We start from the raw sequence: 19,976 nt of genomic DNA, 5'->3' as shown, positions 1-19,976 counted from the left end.
CACATTTGGGCCCCTAGAATGCCAGGGCAGTATAACTACCCCACAAGTGACCCCATTTTGGAAAGAAGAGACCCCAAGGTATTCGCTGATGGGCATAGTGAGTTAATGGAAGTTTTTATTTTTTGTCACAAGTTAGTGGAATATGAGACTTTGTAAGAAAAAAAAAAAAAAAAAAAAAATCATCATTTTCCACTAACTTGTGACAAAAAATAAAAAATTCTAGGAACTTGCCATGCCCCTCACGGAATACCTTGGGGTGTCTTCTTTCCAAAATGGGGTCACTTGTGGGGTAGTTATACTGCCCTGGCATTTTCCAGGGGCCCTAATGTCTGGTAAGTAGGTAAATGACCTGTGAAATCTGAAAGGTGCTCTTTGGAATGTGGGCCCCTTTGCCCACCTAGGCTGCAAAAAAGTGTCACACATCTGGTATCTCCGTACTCAGGAGAAGGTGGGGAATGTGTTTTGGGGTGTCATTTTACATATACCCATGCTGGGTGAGATAAATATCTTGGCAAAAGACAACTTTTCCCATTTTTTTTATACAAAGTTGGCATTTGACCAAGATATTTATCTCACCCAGCATGGGTATATGTAAAATGACACCCCAAAACATATTCCCCAACTTCTGCTGAATACGGAGATACCACATGTGTGACACTTTTTTGCAGCCTAGGTGGGCAAAGGGGCCCAAATTCCTTTTAGGAGGGCATTTTTAGACATTTGGATACCAGACTTCTTCTCACGCTTTGGGGCCCCTAAAATGCCAGGGCAGTATAAATACCCCACATGTGACCCCATTTTGGAAAGAAGACACCCCAAGGTATTCAATGAGGGGCATGGCGAGTTCATAGAAAAAAAATAATTTTGGCACAAGTTAGCGGAAATTGATTTTTTTGATTTTGTTCTCACAAAGTCTCCCTTTCCGCTAACTTGGGACAAAAATTTCAATCTTTCATGGACTCAATATGCCCCTCAGCGAATACCTTGGGGTGTCTTCTTTCCAAAATGGTGTTATTTGTGGGGTGTTTGTACTGCCCTGGCATTTGAGGGTCTCCACAATCATTACATGTATGCCCAGCATTAGGAGTTTCTGCTATTCTCCTTATATTGAGCATACGGGTAATGAGATTTTTTTTTTCCGTTCAGCCTCTGGGCTGAAAGAAAAAAATGAACGGCACAGATTTCTTCATTCGCATCGATCAATGTGGATGAAAAAATCTCTGCCAAAAAAAAAAAAAGGAGGGGAAAGGCGTCTGCCAGGACATAGGAGCTCCGCCCAACATCCATACCCACTTCAGCTCGTATGCCCTGGCAAACCAGATTTCTCCATTCACATCAATCGATGTGGATGAATAAATCATTGCCGGGATTTTTTTTTTTATATATACAAAGTGTTTGCCAAAGTATATGAACACCGCCACCTCCTCAGCTCATATGCCTCGGCAAACATATCTTTTACTGCAGAGGAGAAATCTCGTCTTGCAGCGCCGCATACACCGACTTGCGTGTAATCTGACAGCAGCGCAATGCTTCTGTCAGAATGCACATCAGTGCTGCAGCTAGTCGATCGGTTGGTCCACCTGAAAGGTAAAAAAAACAAAACAAAAAAGAAAAAACCAGGCCGCAACGCAATAAATTTATTAACTGTTGAACAGAACATAGAAACTTTTTTTTAACTTTTTTAACTGAACGTTTAACTTTTTTACTTACCGGTAATTTTTTTTTTGTTTAGTTTTTTTTACCTTTATAGAACAAACCTCTCCTTCCCCATGGGACAATGTGCAAAGCGCAAATTGCCCAAAGATGTGGCGAAGTACATTATGCACTTTATCCCAGGTGAAAGGAGAGGTTTGCAGCAGCTGTGAGTAAAAGGGCCCTAATAGCCCTGTGTGCCTGTCCTGTGAGATGCAATCCCTATGCTAGGTGTACCTGTGTGTGGTACTTCCGGAAACACTCACCAAAGCATAGGGCAGGGTGGTCAGGACAGTCAGGACAGAAATAGCGGGTGTCACGCCTTATTCCACTCCTGCTACAGACACGACATTTTTTTCGGGGTGGCGGTTGGGTTGAGGTACCAGCAACGACACTGGGGAAATGTCGCTCGTGTAGACGGCTAACTACACTGGTGGATGGGGCCACGGAACCTCCTGGGTAAAGGAGGTTCTCGATGATCTCTTCCTGGAATTTGAGGAAAGATCGTGTTCTCCCAGCCTTACTGTAGAGAACAAAACTATTGTACAGCGCCAATTGAATTAAATATACAGACACCTTCTTATACCAGCGTCTGGTTCTGCGGGAAACTAAATAGGGAGCCAACATCTGGTCATTGAAGTCCACCCCTCCCATGAGCGCATTATAGTCGTGGACTGAGAGGGGCTTTTCAATGACACGGGTTGCCCTTTCAATTTGGATTGTCGTGTCTGCGTGAATGGAGGAGAGCATGTAAACGTCACGCTTGTCTCTCCATTTCACCGCGAGCTGTTCTTCGTTACACAAGGCAGCCCTCTCCCCCCTTGCAAGACGGGTGGTTACAAGCCGTTGGGGGAAGCCCACGCGACTAGTTCGCGCGGTGCCACAGGCGCAAATCCGTTCTAGAAACAAATGCCTAAAGAGGGCCACACTTGTGTAGAAATTGTCCACATAAAGATGGTACCCCTTGCCGAATAAGGGTGACACCAAGTCCCAGACTGTCTTCCCACTGCTCCCCAGGTAGTCAGGGCAACCGACCGGCTCCAGGGTCTGATCTTTTCCCTCATAGATCCGAAATTTGTGGGTATAGCCTGTGGCCCTTTCACAGAGCTTATACAATTTGACCCCATACCGGGCACGCTTGCTTGGGATGTATTGTTTGAAGCCAAGGCGCCCGGTAAAATGTATTAGGGACTCGTCTACGCAGATGTTTTGCTCAGGGGTATACAAATCTGCAAATTTCTGGTTGAAATGGTCTATGAGGGGCCGAATTTTGTGGAGCCGGTCAAAAGCTGGGTGGCCTCTGGGACGGGAGGTGGTGTTGTCGCTAAAATGCAGAAAACGTAGGATGGTCTCAAATCGTGTCCTGGACATAGCAGCAGAGAACATGGGCATGTGATGAATTGGGTTCGTGGACCAATATGACCGCAATTCATGCTTTTTAGTTAGACCCATGTTGAGGAGAAGGCCCAAAAAAATTTTAATTTCGGAAACTTGGACTGGTTTCCACCGGAAAGACTGGGCATAAGAGCTTCCCGGGTTGGCGGATATAAATTGTGTGGCATACCGATTTGTTTCTGCCACGACTAAGTCCAAGAGCTCCGCAGTCAAGAACAGCTCAAAAAATCCCAGGGCCGAACCGATTTGAGCCGTCTCAACCCGAACTCCAGACTGGGCGGTGAAAGGGGGAACTACAGGTGCGGCTGAAGTTGGTGACTGCCAATCAGGGTTTGCCAGCACCTCAGGGATTCTAGGGGCTCTACGGGCCTGTCTGCGCGGTGGCTGCGACGGGGTAACTAGTGCACGTGCCACCGTACCAGCTTCAACTGCCCTTCTGGTGCTCGCCACGTCACCATGTTGTACGGCAGTGCTGGTACTAGGTCCAGGAAGGGCTGCGCTGCTGGTGTATGCCTCACCACGTGATCCGGCAGCGACAGCCCCACTCTGCTGCTCTTGAAACGGATCCTGGTCTAGCGACACGGGGCCGGGTACGCCTGGTGCTGCCAGGGACCTCAACCTCCTCGTCCGAACTTTGGGTCAGAGAGCCACTGCTTTCCACAGGTTCATATTCTGACCCGCTAGATTCATCAGATGAGGGTTCCCACTCCTCATCCGACTGGGTCAGAATCCTGTAGGCCTCTTCAGAAGAATACCCCCTGTTTGACATTTGGACTACTAAATTTAGGGGTATTCCCTGAGACTACCCAAGAAAAAAAGCAAACCTGTCTTACAAAGGGGAGGCTAGCGAAGTACCGGAGGCTGCTGCGGTTGATAAAAAATATCAAAACTGATTTTTTTATCGCCGCAGTGCTTGTAAAGTGAATGTGCAGTGATCAAAAAACAAAATTTTTTTTGTCACTGCGGTGGGGCGGGCGTGGGTGAACGCACGTGTGGGCGACCGATCAGGCCTGATCGGGCAAACACTGCGTTTTGGGTGGAGGGCGAACTAAAGTGACACTAATACTATTATAGATCTGACCGTGATCAGTTTTGATCACTTACAGATACTATAAAAGTACAAATGCTGATTAGCGATACGCTAATCAGCGAATAAAAGTGACTGCGGTGCGGTGGGCTGGGCGCTAACTGACGCTAACTACCTAACCAAGGGGCCTAAACTATCCCTAAAACCTAACAGCCAATACTAGTGAAAAAAAAAAAGTGACAGTTTACACTGATCACTTTTTTTCCTTTCAATAGTGATTGACAGGGGCGATCAAAGGGGTGATCAAAGGGTTAATTGGGGTGCAGGGGGGTGATCTGGGGCTAAAGTGTGGTGTTGGTGCTACTCACTGTGAAGTCTGCTCCTGTGCTGGATCCAACCGACGAAAAGGACCAGCACAGGAGCAGACAAGCCATATAACAGATCATATTTACTAATATGATCTGTTATCTGGCTTCTGATTCGATTTTTTGAAAATCGCCAGCCTGCCAGCCAATGATCGTTGCTGGCAGGCTGGTGACGAAATACTTCTTTAACTTTTGCCGGCCCGCGATGCGCATGCGCGGGCCGGCAATGCACGAAATCTCGCGCCTCGCGAGAGGACGCACCGGCGCGTCCACCCAGAACAACAGGACCGCCGCAAAGACGCAATCCTGCGTACGGCGGTCCTGAGGTGGTTAAAAGGGGGTGTCCCGCGATTATAGAATGATTTAGGGTTCTTTCACACTTGCGTTAAAGTTTTCCGGTATTGAGTTCCGTCCTCGGGGGTCAATACTGGAAAAAATCTGTTTTACCCTAATGCATTCTGAATGGAGAGCATTCCGTTCAGGATGCATCAGTTCAGTTCTTCTTACGTTTTTTGGCCGGAGAAAATACCGCAGCATGCTGCAGTTTTCTCTCCGGCCAAAAATCCTGAACACTTGGCGGAATGCCGGATCCGGCCCCAAGTGCTCCGGCAAAATGGATCCGGTTTTGTGGTCTGCGCATGCGCAGACCTTTAAAGATGAGAACAAAATAAATACTGGACAAGTTTTTCCAGATGACAACCAGAAAGACAGATCCGGTATTGAAATGCATTTGTGAGACGGATCCAAATCCGGATCCATCTCACAAATGCATCCGTTTGCGTCCGGATTGCCGGATCCGGCAGGCAGTTCCGGCGACTGAACTGCCTGCCGGAATTCTCTGCCGCAAGTGTGAAAGTACCCTAACTCTGTTGGATCACCCGAAATATAACATATCTTTAATAGCAATATTTATTAACTCTTCCTGTGTCCAGTTATGGCGCCTCCTGCTGTAAAATCCTTGTTATGGCACCCCCTAATATTACATACCTGTTATGGCACCCCCTAATGTTACATACTTGTTGTGACGGTATCATCTGTGTCACCGTCTAGTATTCCCTTCTTCCCATGTAATAGCACAGCCAAATAATCCACAGAGCAATGAATCGCTATTATCGCTGGTATCGCCCTATAAGTCCATACATGAGCCAAAGCTGAATGCTGGAAAACGTTTACTGGAAGCACTTGGCACTCAAACATACAATTTCTTTTATCTCCTGCTCCCATGCAAGGGAGACACCTACAATAAACATACATTAACCCATAACACAAAGGTTACAACCCACATAACATCCTCCCCTCTGCCTGTGATATAATTATGGTACACAATGGTTAACATAATCATCCCAGGCAGGACAATACACAATGTCCTCTGTCCTGGAGACAACCGAGGTGTAATTCCATTATCTCTCAGGACAAAGGGAAATCGCCAATACACACGGGGAGACAAAAGGACAGACATCACTTACTCAAATACACAATGTCCCACCCTTTACAATACACATAGACATTTAACACATCCCAAAATGGCACGAATTAGACCAGAAATTCAAAAGTTTGTAAAAGTCTCTTTGGCCTGGCTGTACTCATGGGTTTTCTGTCCAAAACCGGTTCTACACAGTCTTTTGTCCTGGAGACAATTGAGAAGTGATCCACTTATCTCCCAAGGACAGAGGCAAGACTCCATTAGCCACATGGTAGCAAAAGACAGCAAAATACATGAACTTATATAACTATGCAGCTATTGCATAAAACCGATGCATTCAACATGGGACCGTATTTACATGATAAGAGGCTGGCAAGTAGTCCTCTCCAAGTACTCGTGGCAAACTCAAAAGAGGGGAGTTTGTCACACTTGTTTTTATGGCTCTCCCTAATGTTACATACTTATTATGGTGCCCCCTAATGTGTTAAAAAGTTAATACGGTGGAAAAAAGACATAAATCCATCAAGTGTTACTGTAGACTGGTTCTGGTAGAAGATTAGATGTCAACCCAATTTTGGCACAAACACAACTTATCATTTTCCAGCCGAATGTGACTCTCAGTCATAGGGTCCTGAAAAGAGCAGAATGCGCTATCAGTCACATGGTCCTCGGTAATGGCATCCTTATCTCAGCTAAGTATTTCTCAGAACCAGCTCTGGGGATATTTCAGACCACGATGACACGGTGGGACAAGACTCTCTGTCTCCCCCTTCCTGCAGCAGCGATTATGACCCCTCCACTGATGTCTCCGGTTTCATTATCATTAACCTTGACTTGCTTCCACTTCTGCTTTATTATAATGCCCTCACTTACTGGAACTACAGCAAAGCTACTTCTCCATTTACTGGAATTACATAGTAATGAAACACTTCACTCTTTTCCATAATTCTGGAGAGGATTTGCTGACCTGACCGCAGTTTGTACAAATTCTAATCCTAATTTTCATATGCAAAATTAAGAAGCTTGAATATTACAGTTGTCTGTGTGATACCATTGTGTTCTGTGCTCAAAAACAGCACAGAAATCAAGATCAGTGAAGTCTGTAGACTGGTCACACCTGTAAGGCTGGGTTCACACGGGCGTTGCGGGTGACGTGCGGGAAAAGATGCGGATGCACGATTTTTCCCCGCGAGTGCAAAGCGTTTTAATGCGTTTTGCACGCACGTGAGAAAAATCGGCATGTTTGGTACCCAGACCCAGTTTGGTGTTCTGTAGATGTTATTATTTTCCCTTATAACATGATTATAAGGGAAAATAATAGCATTCTTAATACAGAATGCATAGTACAATGTCCATTGAGGGGTTAAAAATAATAAACAAATTTAACTCACCCCATCCAATTGGTCGCGTAGCGGATCTCCTCTTCTTTCTTCAGGACCTGGCAAAAGGACATTTTGATGACGTTACTGCGCTCATCACATGGTCCATCACCATGGTGATGGATCATGTGATGAGCGCAGTGACGTCATCAAAGGTCCTTTTCCTCCCAGGTCATCAAAGAAGAAGAAAGAAAGAAGAGAAGCCGGGCAGCGTGAACAAGTGGATGAGGTGAATTTATTATTATTATTTTTTTAACCCCTCCAGCCCTATTTTACTCTGCATTCTGTATTAAGAATGCTATTATTTTCCCTTATAACCATGTTATAAGGGAAAATAATAAAGATCGGGTCCCCATCCCGATGATCTCCTAGCAACCATGCGTGAAAATCGCCCCGCATCCGCACTTGCTTGCGGATGCTTGCGATTTTCACGCAGCCCCATTCACTTCTATGGGGCCTGCGTTGCGTGAAAAACGCACAATATAGAGCATGCTGTGATTTTCACGCAACGCACAAATGATGCGTGAAAATCACTGCTCATGTGCACAGCCCCATAGAAATGAATGGGTCTGGATTCAGTGCAGGTGCCAAACGTTCACCTCACGCATCGCACCCGCGCAGAAAACTCGCCCGTGTGAAAGGGGCCTAACATGGCCGGTCAGCCTTCTGCAGTGATATGACTGTAGATAAGTGGTAGGCAATTAAGAGTGCCGTATTTGTGTGAGGGGAGGCGGGGCGTTCACTATTTAAACCTGGCCCTCCTCCCCCCACTTGTCGGTTCGAACGATTTCGAATCGGCTTGTGGGTTGGTGCCAGAGAAGGGCATGCGTCACTGGAGGATCGGCTGCGTCGAGCTCGTCGCTACGGTGATTAGGTAGGCAGGGTGGCTTGCACACCCGTCTCGCTATGTATAACATGTGGGGCTGCCGAGCGTGCCGCCGGTCCCCAGCTGCGCTGGAGACTGCCCGCACTCCCGATCGCTTCCGGCACCCCGAGACAGGCACCCCGATCCGCTCCAGGCCCTGCGCTAAGCACCCCCGCTCCCACATGCAGCGTCCCCCAGGCAGGCACCCCTCACCTGTGGCTCAGCAGCGACGGGTCACGACGTCCGCTCGCATACCCTGAGCATCGGTCACGCCGGCCGTCGGCTCCACGACGCAGCGTTATATAATCACTCACTCCCGTATCAGAACGTTCCGCCGTAGAGGAAAACGCCGTCCGCTCACACTGGGGTCTATTCATTAGCTGCAATCAGTAAGCGGAGGTCCAGCTGCAGGATCAGGGGACGGAAGCCGAAACCTATAGGCGATTAATACGCCGCGGCTTTCCCTGTACAAATAGTCGATAGCGGTGGGCACGGGATGCAATGTTCCACACGGCGGAGCGCAAATCCCTCGCAGCCGATCCTGATGCACGTTCTCCTGGTAATTACAATTAGCGAGGCTGTGAAGGTGGACATGCTTATTCATGTCTAGGAATCCGCTGCAGAATAAACTCGTCTTCTTTACTGCGCCAAACTCAGGCAAGACGAGATAAGCAGATACTCAGACATGTGCACTGTATAACAAGTTATGATTTCAATGGTTAATTCTAACCTAGAAGGGAATCACTGGCTTGCTGCGCTCCAGCAGGTCCTGGCTTGAGAGAGGGCGGGGGATGGTCGACACCTACAGGCCCATACTGGTACTGCAGTCTTGGTGCAGGGCTCCTCTGCTCAGGCACAGTGGCTAGGTACTAAGGCAGGAGTAAAAAAATAAATAAAAATATTTAAATAAAATTTGGAATATGTTCAAGGATCAAATATAAAGAGGGCTTCAAGGAGGGGGGCTGGCCACGTCACTTTGCGCACGCAGCCGGGCCGCCCGTAAGCCCATACGGTCAGTCAGGGGGTTGGTTCGGGCGCAGTCACAATAATCCGGTGGTTAGCTAGGGAGCGGTGGCATGAGTGAAGTGTCGCCCAGCTGGCGTGCGCTCACTCACACGTCTGTCCTTGGTTATTCAGGTTCACAGGTGGTGGGCTAACTTACGATACTGTGGGGTTCGTGGCTGTCATGGCCGCCAGGTGAGTCAGGGGTGGTGCATGCGGGGGCCAACCCCCTCTTTTCTCCTGCATAGGCTTGGGGGACGGGGGATGGTGGACTATTATGTCCAGGCCTCTGGCGCATCTCTTACAGGGTGGCGCCTACAGTCGTGGCCTTTGGTGGGGGGGAAAAGAAAAAAAAAAAAAAAAAAGAAAAAATTATAATAATGGTATAGATAGGAATGTTGCTTTGCCAGGTCTGTCACGACTACAGACTCCTTATAAAGCCCTGCCACGACTGCAGGCATCAGTCTGTCACGACTACAGACCCGCTCTAAAGCCCTGCCACGACTGCAGGCAACAGTCTGTCACGACTACAGACCCGTTATAAAGCCCTGCCACGACTGCAGGCATCAGTCTGTCACGACTACAGACTCGTTATAAAGTCCTGCCACGACTGCAGGCATCAGTCTGTCACGACTACAGACCCGTTATAAAGCCCTGCCACGACTGCAGGCATCAGTCTGTCACGACTACAGACTCGTTATAAAGTCCTGCCACGACTGCAGGCATCAGTCTGTCACGACTACAGACCCGCTCTAAAGCCCTGCCACGACTGCAGGCACAAATCCGTTACGACTGCAGACTCATTATTAAGACCGGCCACGACTGCAGGCATTAGTCTCATGTCAACAGACTCATGAGGTAATACTACCACGTCTACAGGCGATGGTCCGTTACCGCTACTCTCGATGTAGGATCCCCTCACGACTATAGGGGCTAGTCGGTCACATCCACAGACTCGGTCGCACTCCCGTTAACTACAGGCACTGGGTGGGCATCTACGGGTAGTTGCGTCACGACTACGCACGTGGGTCAGCCACGGCCTGGGAGGTCAGCCTTCACGGTCACAGGTAGGTCCAGTTAGGCTTCAGTCTCCCAGCGGGTTCCAGTCACAATAACCAGCCCCTAGGTGAGGGGGGGCACTCCCGCACCGGCGCACAATGCCAGGGAGCTGTGCGGCTCCTCACGCGGCACACGGTTCAAACCAGCGGGGGCCGGGGCCCACGGTAAAGGAAGGGCTCCCTCTGATCCGGTGCACATTGCCAGGGAGTGGCGCTGCTCCCCACGCGGTACGAGTGTCCAGCCGGCGGTGGGTCGGCCCTCCCGCACTGGTGCATTCTGCCAGGGAGCAGCGTGAGCTCCCCACGCGGCTGGGGGGTAAGGCTCCTCATCTTCAATAAAGTCTGGCACGGGCCGCCGTGCCGTTAGGTAGGCAGGGATCAGGGGAAGGAGTACTAGGCTCGGTCAGGGGGAGCAGATCATAGGCGGTGGCTGGCTTCCTGCTGCCGGCCGTACATTAGGTTCCAAGGGGGTTATTTAGGCACAAGATGTTAGTTAGTCCGTGCAGGTGATCTGCGTTATACCATGCTCTTCATGCTCGTACTCAGAGCTGTGCCCATACGGGAGCTGCTTAAGTGGTTGATAGTGAAAAAAAAAAAAAAAAAAAAATATATGTATATATATATATATATATATAAAAAAATAAAAATAAAATAATATATACATTTTTGAGTCTCTCACGCATGGCTTCTCCGTGTTAGTTTTACACATATGACTCCGCCATTAGTCTCTCACGCATGGCTGCTCCGTTTTAGGTTTACACATATGACTCCGCCATTAGTCTCTCACGCATGGCTGCTCCGTTTTAGGTTTACACATATGACTCCGCCATTAGAGTCTCTCACGCATGGCTTCTCCGTTTTAGGTTACACATTTGACTCCGCCATCTGAGTCTCTCATGCATGACTTCTCCGTTTAGGTTCACACATATGTCTCCGCCATTAGAGTCTCACGCATGGCTGCTCCGTTTTAGGTTACACATATGACTCCGCCATTAGAGTCTCTCACGCATGGCTTCTCCGTTTTAGGTTTACACATAGGACTCCGCCATTAGAGTCTCTCACGCATGGCTGCTCCGTTTTAGGTTTACACATATGACTCCGCCATTAGAGTCTCTCACGCATGGCTTCTCCGTTTTAGGTTACACATTTGACTCCGCTATCTGAGTCTCTCATGCATGACTTCTCCGTTTAGGTTCACACATATGTCTCCGCCATTAGAGTCTCACGCATGGCTGCTCCGTTTTAGGTTACACATATGACTCCGCCATTAGAGTCTCTCACGCATGGCTTCTCCGTTTAGGTTCACACATATGTCTCCGCCATTAGAGTCTCTCACGCATGGCTTCCCCGTTTTAGTTTTACACATATGACTCCGCCATTAGAGTCTCTCACGCATGGAGATTAAGAAAAAAAAAAATAAAAAAAAATTTCCTCACCAGGCCCAGCTGCGCTGGGACTAGTCTCCCATCTCACCATAGCTAAGAGACTGATGGCCAATTCCTTGGCCAGTAATACTCTGAGGGCTTACAAGACGGCTTGGCACCTGTTTCAGAGATATGAGAACACCTACCCGGCCGCTGGCCGGGGACCTATCACTCACCTATTGGGCTTCGTCTGGGTTTTGCCACTCTCAATTAAACCTGTCCTATAGCATTGTTAACTATACATGGCAGGTATTCAGCACCATTGGTGCAGGCTACATCCGGACCTACCGTCACTCTTCTCCGCCCACCCGATCAAAGCGGCGTTGAAGGGTTTGCGCAAGATGTCTGTTGTGAAACGACATGGGCGTCAGCCATTTACCGGTAGCTTGTTCAGGCCGTGACAGGCAAACTGCAGGGGCAAACCGTTCGGGCTGCAGGTTAGCGCTCTGGTAGAAACAGCCTTGTACCTGGCTTTCCATGGATTCCTCAGGTCAGGCGAGCTCATGGGCACCAATACGCTGGCTGGGTGCCTGCGGAAAGGTCAGCTCATCCGGCGCGGGTCCATCTATGTCCTCACCTTGGCCTCGTCCAAGACGTCACGGCCGGGGCAACCAGTGGCGGTCAGATACTTTCCCACGGACAGCAGATGGTGTCCGGTGCAGGCCTTGGAGGCTTGGCTGCGTAGTATTTAGTCCAAGCGGCATGTTCTCCCGTACTCGAACTAGGCAATGCCCGGCTAACCACCGCGGCCTTTCTTACGTACTTTCAGGTTAGTTGACAGGTCCAGGGGTCGGTCCTCGCTGGATCACAGGACATTCCTTCCGCATGGGCGCGGCAGCGGCGGCGTCCATGCATAAGGTGCCAGTACATGTCATCAAACGGTTGGGTCGTCGCAGTTCCGTGTGTTCCATACGTAATATCCCGGATCCTTATACGAAATATCATTGGCTTTCGAGTTTTGGTCTGTAGTTTCTGTTATCAAGTTTCTAACTCCTATGCATGGTTCTTTTGGCCCCTTTAGGCTACCCTTCGATAAGCAGTTCCGGCATAACTCTGCTGCTTCTAGGTTGGGGGGGTGGAGTATAGGCGTAGGTAGGGGACCCTCTCAGCATGAGCCGATCCGAGCACAAGTGGTAGGCAATTAAGAGTGCCGTATTTGTGTGAGGGGAGGCGGGGCGTTCACTATTTAAACCTGGCCCTCCTCCCCCCACTTGTCGGTTCGAATGATTTCAACCCACCCAGGAGCCCTCCCTTCTTTCAGGTCTCATTATTGGGGTAGCCCCCTTTAGGCTACCCTTCGATAAGCAGTTCCGGCATAACTCTGCTGCTTCTAGGTTGGGGGGGGTGGAGTATAGGCGTAGGTAGGGGACCCTCTCAGCATGAGCCGATCCGAGCACAAGCTTAATACATGGCTGTTTGCATCTGCTGGCATTGGTCCGTCACTTGGGGCTTCTGGTAACATCTCATTTAAAGGGCCACGTCAACCCAAACCAAAAATAGATGCCTAGATACTGTTGTATGATTCCAGCCCCCTAAATAGGATCTGCCAGCTCTCCTGAAATGTCTGTTTTAGTAAATTCTTGCATTTCCCAAGAAATAACAATGCTGTATACTATGTTGTGCCATTCCCCTGCTATTCCTCCTGGAAATGTATGAATAAACTGACAACTGGGTGTTGCCATTCCCTTATCAAAAAGGTGTGTGTCCGGTCCGGCCACCACCAAGCCGGCTCCCCATAGAAGTAAATGGGAGTGCACCGCTCATGACAGGCCACTGCTCCCATTCACTTCTATGGGCTCAACGTAAATAGCTGATCGCTGGCCCCATAGAAAATGAATGGAGGGGGCTGCTTATGCGCAGTGTGCCCTCCTTCATTTTGGGGGCTCGGTTCTCGATATAGGTGTGGGTCCCAGCACACCTATAAGACAATGAGGGCATATCCTAGCGATATGCCCCCATTGTCTGTCATGAGACAACCTCTTTAAGGAAAAAACTTAAATCAATCCGTAGTAGTCAGCCGCACATGTGAATATACAGTGAGGAACAGAAGTATTTGAACACCCTGCGATTTTGCAAGTTCTCAGACTTAGAAATCATGGATGGTTCTGAAATTGACATTGTAGGCGCATTCCAACTCTGAGGCCTCTTTCACACGGCCGTTTTTTTTTTTTTTCTGTTTACGGGCCGTTTTTTGCGTTCCGTATACAGTTCGTATATGGAACCATTCATTTCAATGGTTCTGCAAAAAAACGGAATGTACTCCGTATGCATTCCGTTTTTCCGTTTTTTCCTTTCGTTGAAAGATAGAACATGTCCTATTGCCCGCAAATCACGTTCCGTGGCTCCATTCAAGTCAATGGGTCCGCAAAAAAAAGTAACACATACGGAAATGCATCCATATGTCTTCCATATCCGTTCCGTTTTTGCAGAACCATCTATTGAAAAGGTTATGCCCAGCCCAATTTTTGTAAATGTAATTACTGTTAATGCCATATGGAAAAACGGAACAATGGATACGTGAAAAACGGACCACGAAACACAGAAAAAGCCATACGGTCGGGTGAAAGAGGCCTGAGAGACAGAATAAAAAAAATAAATAAATCTGGAAATCACATTGAATGATTTTTAAAGAATGTATTTGTCTTGCACGGCTGAACAGAAGTATTTGAACACCTGAGAAAATCAGTGTAATATTTGGTACAGAAGCCTTTGTTTGCAGTTACAGAGGTCAGACGTTTCCTGTAGTTCTTGACCAGGTTTGCAGACACTGCAGCAGGGATTGTGTCCCACTCCTCCACACAGATCTCCTCTAGATCTGTCAGGTTTCGGGGCTGTCGCTGAGCAACACGGAGTTTCAGCTCCCTCCAAAGATGTTCTATTGGATTTAGGTCTGGAGACTGGGTAGGACATTCCAGAACCTTGATATGCTTCTTACGGAGCCGCTCCTTGGTTATCCTGGCTGTGTGCTTCGGGTCGTTGTCATGTTGGAAGACCAGCCACGACCCATCTTCTATGCTCTGACTGAGGGAAGGAGGCTGTTGCTCAAAATCTCACAATAAATGGCCCCATTCATCCTCTCCTTAATACATTGCAGTCGTCCTGTCCCCTTCGCAGAAAAGCACCCCCAAAGCATGATGTTACCCCCCCCCCCCATGCTTCACAGTAGGGATGGTGTTCTTGGGATGCAACTCATCCTTCTTTTTCCTTCAAACACGACGAGTGAAGTTTAGACCAACAAAGTTCTACTTTGGTCTCCTCTGACCACATGACTTTCTCCCCGGCCTCCTCTGGATCATCCAGATGGTCATTGGCAAACTTCAGACGGGCCTGGACATGTGATGACTTGAGCAGGGGAACCTTCCGTGCAATGAAAGATTTGAAACCATGACAGCGTAGTGTTCTACCGACAGTGACCTTAGAAACTGTGGTCCCAGCTCTCTTCATGTCATTGACCAGCTCCTCCCTTGTAGTTCTGGGCTGATTCCTCACCTTTCTTATCATCAGTGATACCCCACGAGGTGAGATCTTGCATGGAGCCCCAGTCCGAGGGAGACTTACAGGCGTCTTTAGCCTCTTCCATTTTCTAATTGGTCCAACAGTTGATCTATTTTCTCCAAGCTGCTTGGCAATTGCCCCGTAGCCCTTCCCAGCCTTGTGAAGGTCCACAATTTTGTCTCTGGTGTATTTTGACAGCTCTTTGGTCTTGCCCATGGTAGTAGTTGGCGTCTGACTGACTGTGGGGTGGACAGGGGTCTTTAAAGAGTTCAGACAGGTGCTACTAAGTTAGAGAAATGAGTGGAGTAGATGTGGACTTTTTAAAGGCACAGTAACAGGTCTTTGAGAGCCAGAATTCTTGCTGTTTCTCAGGTGTTCAAATACTTATGTTCAGCAGTGCAAGACAAAGAAATTCTTTAAAAATCATACAATGTGATTTCCTGATTAAAAAAAAATAATAATTCTGTCTCTCAGAATGGGAATGCACCTACAATGTGAATTTCAGACCCCTCCATGATTTCTTAGGCTACTTTCACACTAGCGTTCGGGGCTCCGCTTGTGAGCTCCGTTTGCAGGCTCTCACAAGCGGCCCCCGAACGCATCCGTCCAGCCCCAATGCATTCTGAGTGGATGCGGATCCGCTCAGAATGCCTCAGTCTGGCACCGTTTGACCTCCGTTCCGCTCAGCAGGCGGACACCCGAACGCAGCTTGCAGCGTTCGGGTGTCCGCCTGGCCGTGCGGAGCCAAACGGATCCGTCCAGACTTACAATGTAAGTCAATGGGGACGGATCTGTTTGAAGTTGACACAATATGGTGCAATTTTCAAACGGATCCGTCCCCCATTGACTTTCAATGCAAAGTCTGGACGGATCCTCTGACTAACTTTCACACTTAGATTTTTTTGTGAAATATAATGCAGACGGATCCGTTCTGAACGGATACCATCGTTTGCATTATAGAAGCGGATCCGTCTGTGCAGACACCAGACGGATCCGCTCCGAACGCAAGTGTGAAAGTAGCCTAAGTGGGAGAACTTGCAAAATTGCAGGGTGTTCAAATACTTCTGTTCCTCACTGTATGACACTTTGTAGTATATCCCATCTGATGTGGGGAGAGTGGGATCTTCCCTGAATTCCCCTTTCCCTCAAGATTCTCTACAAATGTGCAGAAACCTCCTCAGTAACCAAAAACATCCATCCGGTGTGGAGCAGTAAATAATGGAGAGTGAGGAGGGGGATGCAGCTGAAGCTTCTCCTTCAGTGTCTCAATGAAACAGCTTTAGAAGCAGATGGGAGATGGAGCTGCAGGATGGGGACATCGGATTGGCTCAGAACACTCTGACATCACACCAGGAAGAGACCGCCCACTCAGCAAGCAAGGAAAGAGAGAATGTGCAGCTACAGCAGAGAGAACCTACCAAGGTCTGCAGGTTACACACATTTCTGCATGCACTATTTATTTTATATACACTGCTCAAAAAAAATAAAGGGAACACTTAAGCAACACAATGTAACTCCAAGTCAATCACACTTCTGTGAAATCAAACTGTCCACTGAGTGACAATCAATTTCACATGCTGTTGTGCAAATGGGATAGACAACAGGTGGAAATTATAGGCAATTAGCAAGACATCCCCAATAAAGGAGTGGTTCTGGAGTGGTAACCACAGACCACTTCTCAGTTCCTATGCTTCCTGGCTGATGTTTTGGTCACTTTTGAATGCTGGCGGTGCTTTCACTCTAGTGGTAGCATGAGACTGAGTCTACAACCCACACAAGTGGCTCAGGTAGTGCAGCTTATCCAGGATGGCACATCAATGCGAGCTGTGGCAAGAAGGTTTGCTGTGTCTGTCAGCGTAGTGTCCAGAGCATGGAGGCGCTACCAGGAGACAGGCCAGTACATTAGGAGACGTGGAGGAGGCCGTAGGAGGGCAACAACCCAGAAGCAGGACCGCTACATCCGCCTTTCTGCAAGGAGGAACAGGAGGAGCACTGCCAGAGCCCTGCAAAATGACCTCCAGCAGGCCACAAATGTGCATGTGTCTGCTCAAAGGGTCAGAAACAGACTCCATGAGGGTGATATGAGGGCCCGACGTCCACAGGTGGGGGTTGTGCTTACATCCCAACACCGTGCAGGACGTTTGGCATTTGCCAGAGAACACCAAGATTGGCAAATTCGCCACTGGTGCCCTGTGCTCTTCACAGATGAAAGCAGGTTCACACTGAGCACATGTGATTGATGTGACAGAGTCTGGAGACGCCGTGGAGAACGTTCTGCTGCCTGCAACATCCTCCAGCATGACCGGTTTGGCATTGGGTCAGTAATGGTGTGGGGTGGCATTTCTTTGGAGGGCCGCACAGCCCTCCATGTGCTCGCCAGAGGTAGCCTGACTGCCATTAGGTACCGAGATGAGATCCTCAGACCCCTTGTGAGACCATATGCTGGTGCGGTTGGCCCTGGGATCCTCCTAATGCAAGACAATGCTAGACCTCATGTGGCTGGAGTGTGTCAGCAGTTCCTGCAAGACGAAGGCATTGATGCTATGGACTGGCCCGCCCGTTCCCCAGACCTGAATCCAATTGAGCACATCTGGGACATCATGTCTCGCTCTATCCACCAACGTCACGTTGCACCACAGACTGTCCAGGAGTTGGCAGATGCTTTAGTCCAGGTCTGGGAGGAGATCCCTCAGGAGACCGTCCGCCACCTCATCAGGAGCATGCACAGGCGTTGTAGGGAGGTCATACAGGCACGTGGAGGCCACACACACTACTGAGCCTCATTTTGACTTGTTTTAAGGACATTACATCAAAGTTGGATCAGCCTGTAGTGTGTTTTTCCACTTTAATTTTGAGTGTGACTCCAAATCCAGACCTCCATGGGTTAAAAATTTGATTTCCATTTTTTTATTTTTGTGTGATTTTGTTGTCAGCACATTCAACTATGTAAAGAACAAAGTATTTCAGAAGAATTTTTAATTAACTCAGATCTAAGATGTTATTTTTGTGTTCCCTTTATTTTTTTGAGCAGTGTATATTTTATGCAGCACTTTACAGACATCAGCATCACGCTGTCCCCAATAGGGCTCACAATCTAAGTTCCATATCAGTATGTATTTTGAGTGAGGGAGGCAACTGGAGGAAACCCACACAAACACGGGGAGAACATACAAACTCCATGCAGATGTTAACCTTGGTCGGATTCGAACCTAGGACCCCATAGCTGCAAGGCACGTGCTAACCACTGAGCCACCGTGCTGCCCATATCTAATCCACATCTACAGGTATAGTACAGTATATAGCTAAGAGTAGGTGCACTAAATCTAGAACATGCAAAACGTTCAGTTCATTCCCAGGTATATGCGCCACTTTGGGCAAACTCACCCACAGATAGAATTTTTTGGTGCTTCCCATTCATTCCTATAGGGAGGGAACTGCCCTGTGAAAATCAAGCAATACATTGTGCTGGATTGTTCCCTGGAGACAAAGAGGCCTGTGTCAGGCGGAGGATGTACGTGACGTCATCAGATCACACATTCTGCATGTTTGTGCTGCTGGTGACTATCACAGCCCAGTCCAGCAGGAAAGACCAGTCAGGCCGGGATATCATACGGTTTACATATTTTTTTCAGTAAGGAGGTTTTGACGTAAGAAGGAAAAATAATCCATGGAATATATTTGTTATTTCTGCCTTTCAGTAGGTGCCTCCCTTTAAGTGCATTGTACGATGAAAACTTATGGAACTATGTAAACAAATTATACTTTGTCCACATTCCTCATCATTTCCAAGATCTCTGCTTGCTGTCAGTGAGCTCAAACATTCACACTTGCATTAGAGGAAATTCCGACAAATTTGACAGCAAGATTATGCATAGAATGATATTCTAGTCCTCAGACCCCACACAAATGAAGTCTGTAGGGCGCTGTGGGTATAAAAGCCACATCGCTGATAACCGAGGCTTTAAGAGACAACTATCAGACATTGCAGAGGAGCCAGCTCTGGAGGCTGGCAGCTTTTCCCACATATTAATTGCTGAACATATTCCCTTCATTCATCAGGAGTAATTTCATCTCGCACCCGGGGATGCACTAAGGTTCATAAATTAATTATACACATTAGAGTCTCGATTGCTGCGGAGCCTCTTCTGTTATTCCTGGGCTGCAGTCAAGCATTACACTGGTTAATTTACCCCGACATGTAGTAATGTGCATCACTAACGTCACAGAGTATAATATTTTATTGTGTAATATTGGTACAAGCATTCCTCCTGAAAAACAAAATAAATCACCACTTGTCAGACCCTAGGCTTGGGATGTGACATCCCTTTTCACTTGCAGTACAGAATGGATTAATTACTACTTGTCGCGTTTTTGGTGCGGATTTGATGCAGATTTCCTGCAGATCTCAACCTTCTATTAAAGAGGATGAAATGCAACACTTGCCATGCTGCAGATTTTAAAATCCGCACACCAGGTCAATTTCCACATCTAAGAAAAAAGCTAAGTGTACATGAGATTTGTGTAATCTCATACACTTTGCTGGTGTTGTATTATGCTGCGTTTTTTTTTTTAAAGAAATCCGCACTGTGTGCAGGCGCCCTTAGGGTAAGGCCACTCAGTAAGGCCTCTTTCACACGGGCGTTGCGGGTAAAGGTGCGGGTGCGTTGCGGGAACATGCACGATTTTTCCGCGCGAGTGCAAAACATTGTAATGTGTTTTGCACTCGCGTGAGAAAAATCGCGCATGTTTGGTACCCAAACCCGAACTTCTTCACAGAAGTTTGGGCTTGGGATCGGTGTTCTGTAGATTGTATTATTTTCCCTTATAACATGGTTATAAGGGAAAATAATA

General features: G+C 48.0%; 1 protein-coding gene across 2 annotated transcripts in view; it reads left to right on the top strand.

The window, feature by feature from the left end:
* Window positions 1-19,976, top strand: part of PDE4B (phosphodiesterase 4B) — a 269,408-nt gene that overhangs the window by 166,724 nt on the left and 82,708 nt on the right. The gene's annotated exons all lie outside the window — the stretch shown is intronic.

This window comes from Bufo bufo, chromosome 9 (assembly GCF_905171765.1).
Source record: "Bufo bufo chromosome 9, aBufBuf1.1, whole genome shotgun sequence".
Lineage (NCBI taxonomy): Eukaryota > Metazoa > Chordata > Amphibia > Anura > Bufonidae > Bufo > Bufo bufo.
This window is presented reverse-complemented; position numbering and strand designations above follow the sequence as displayed.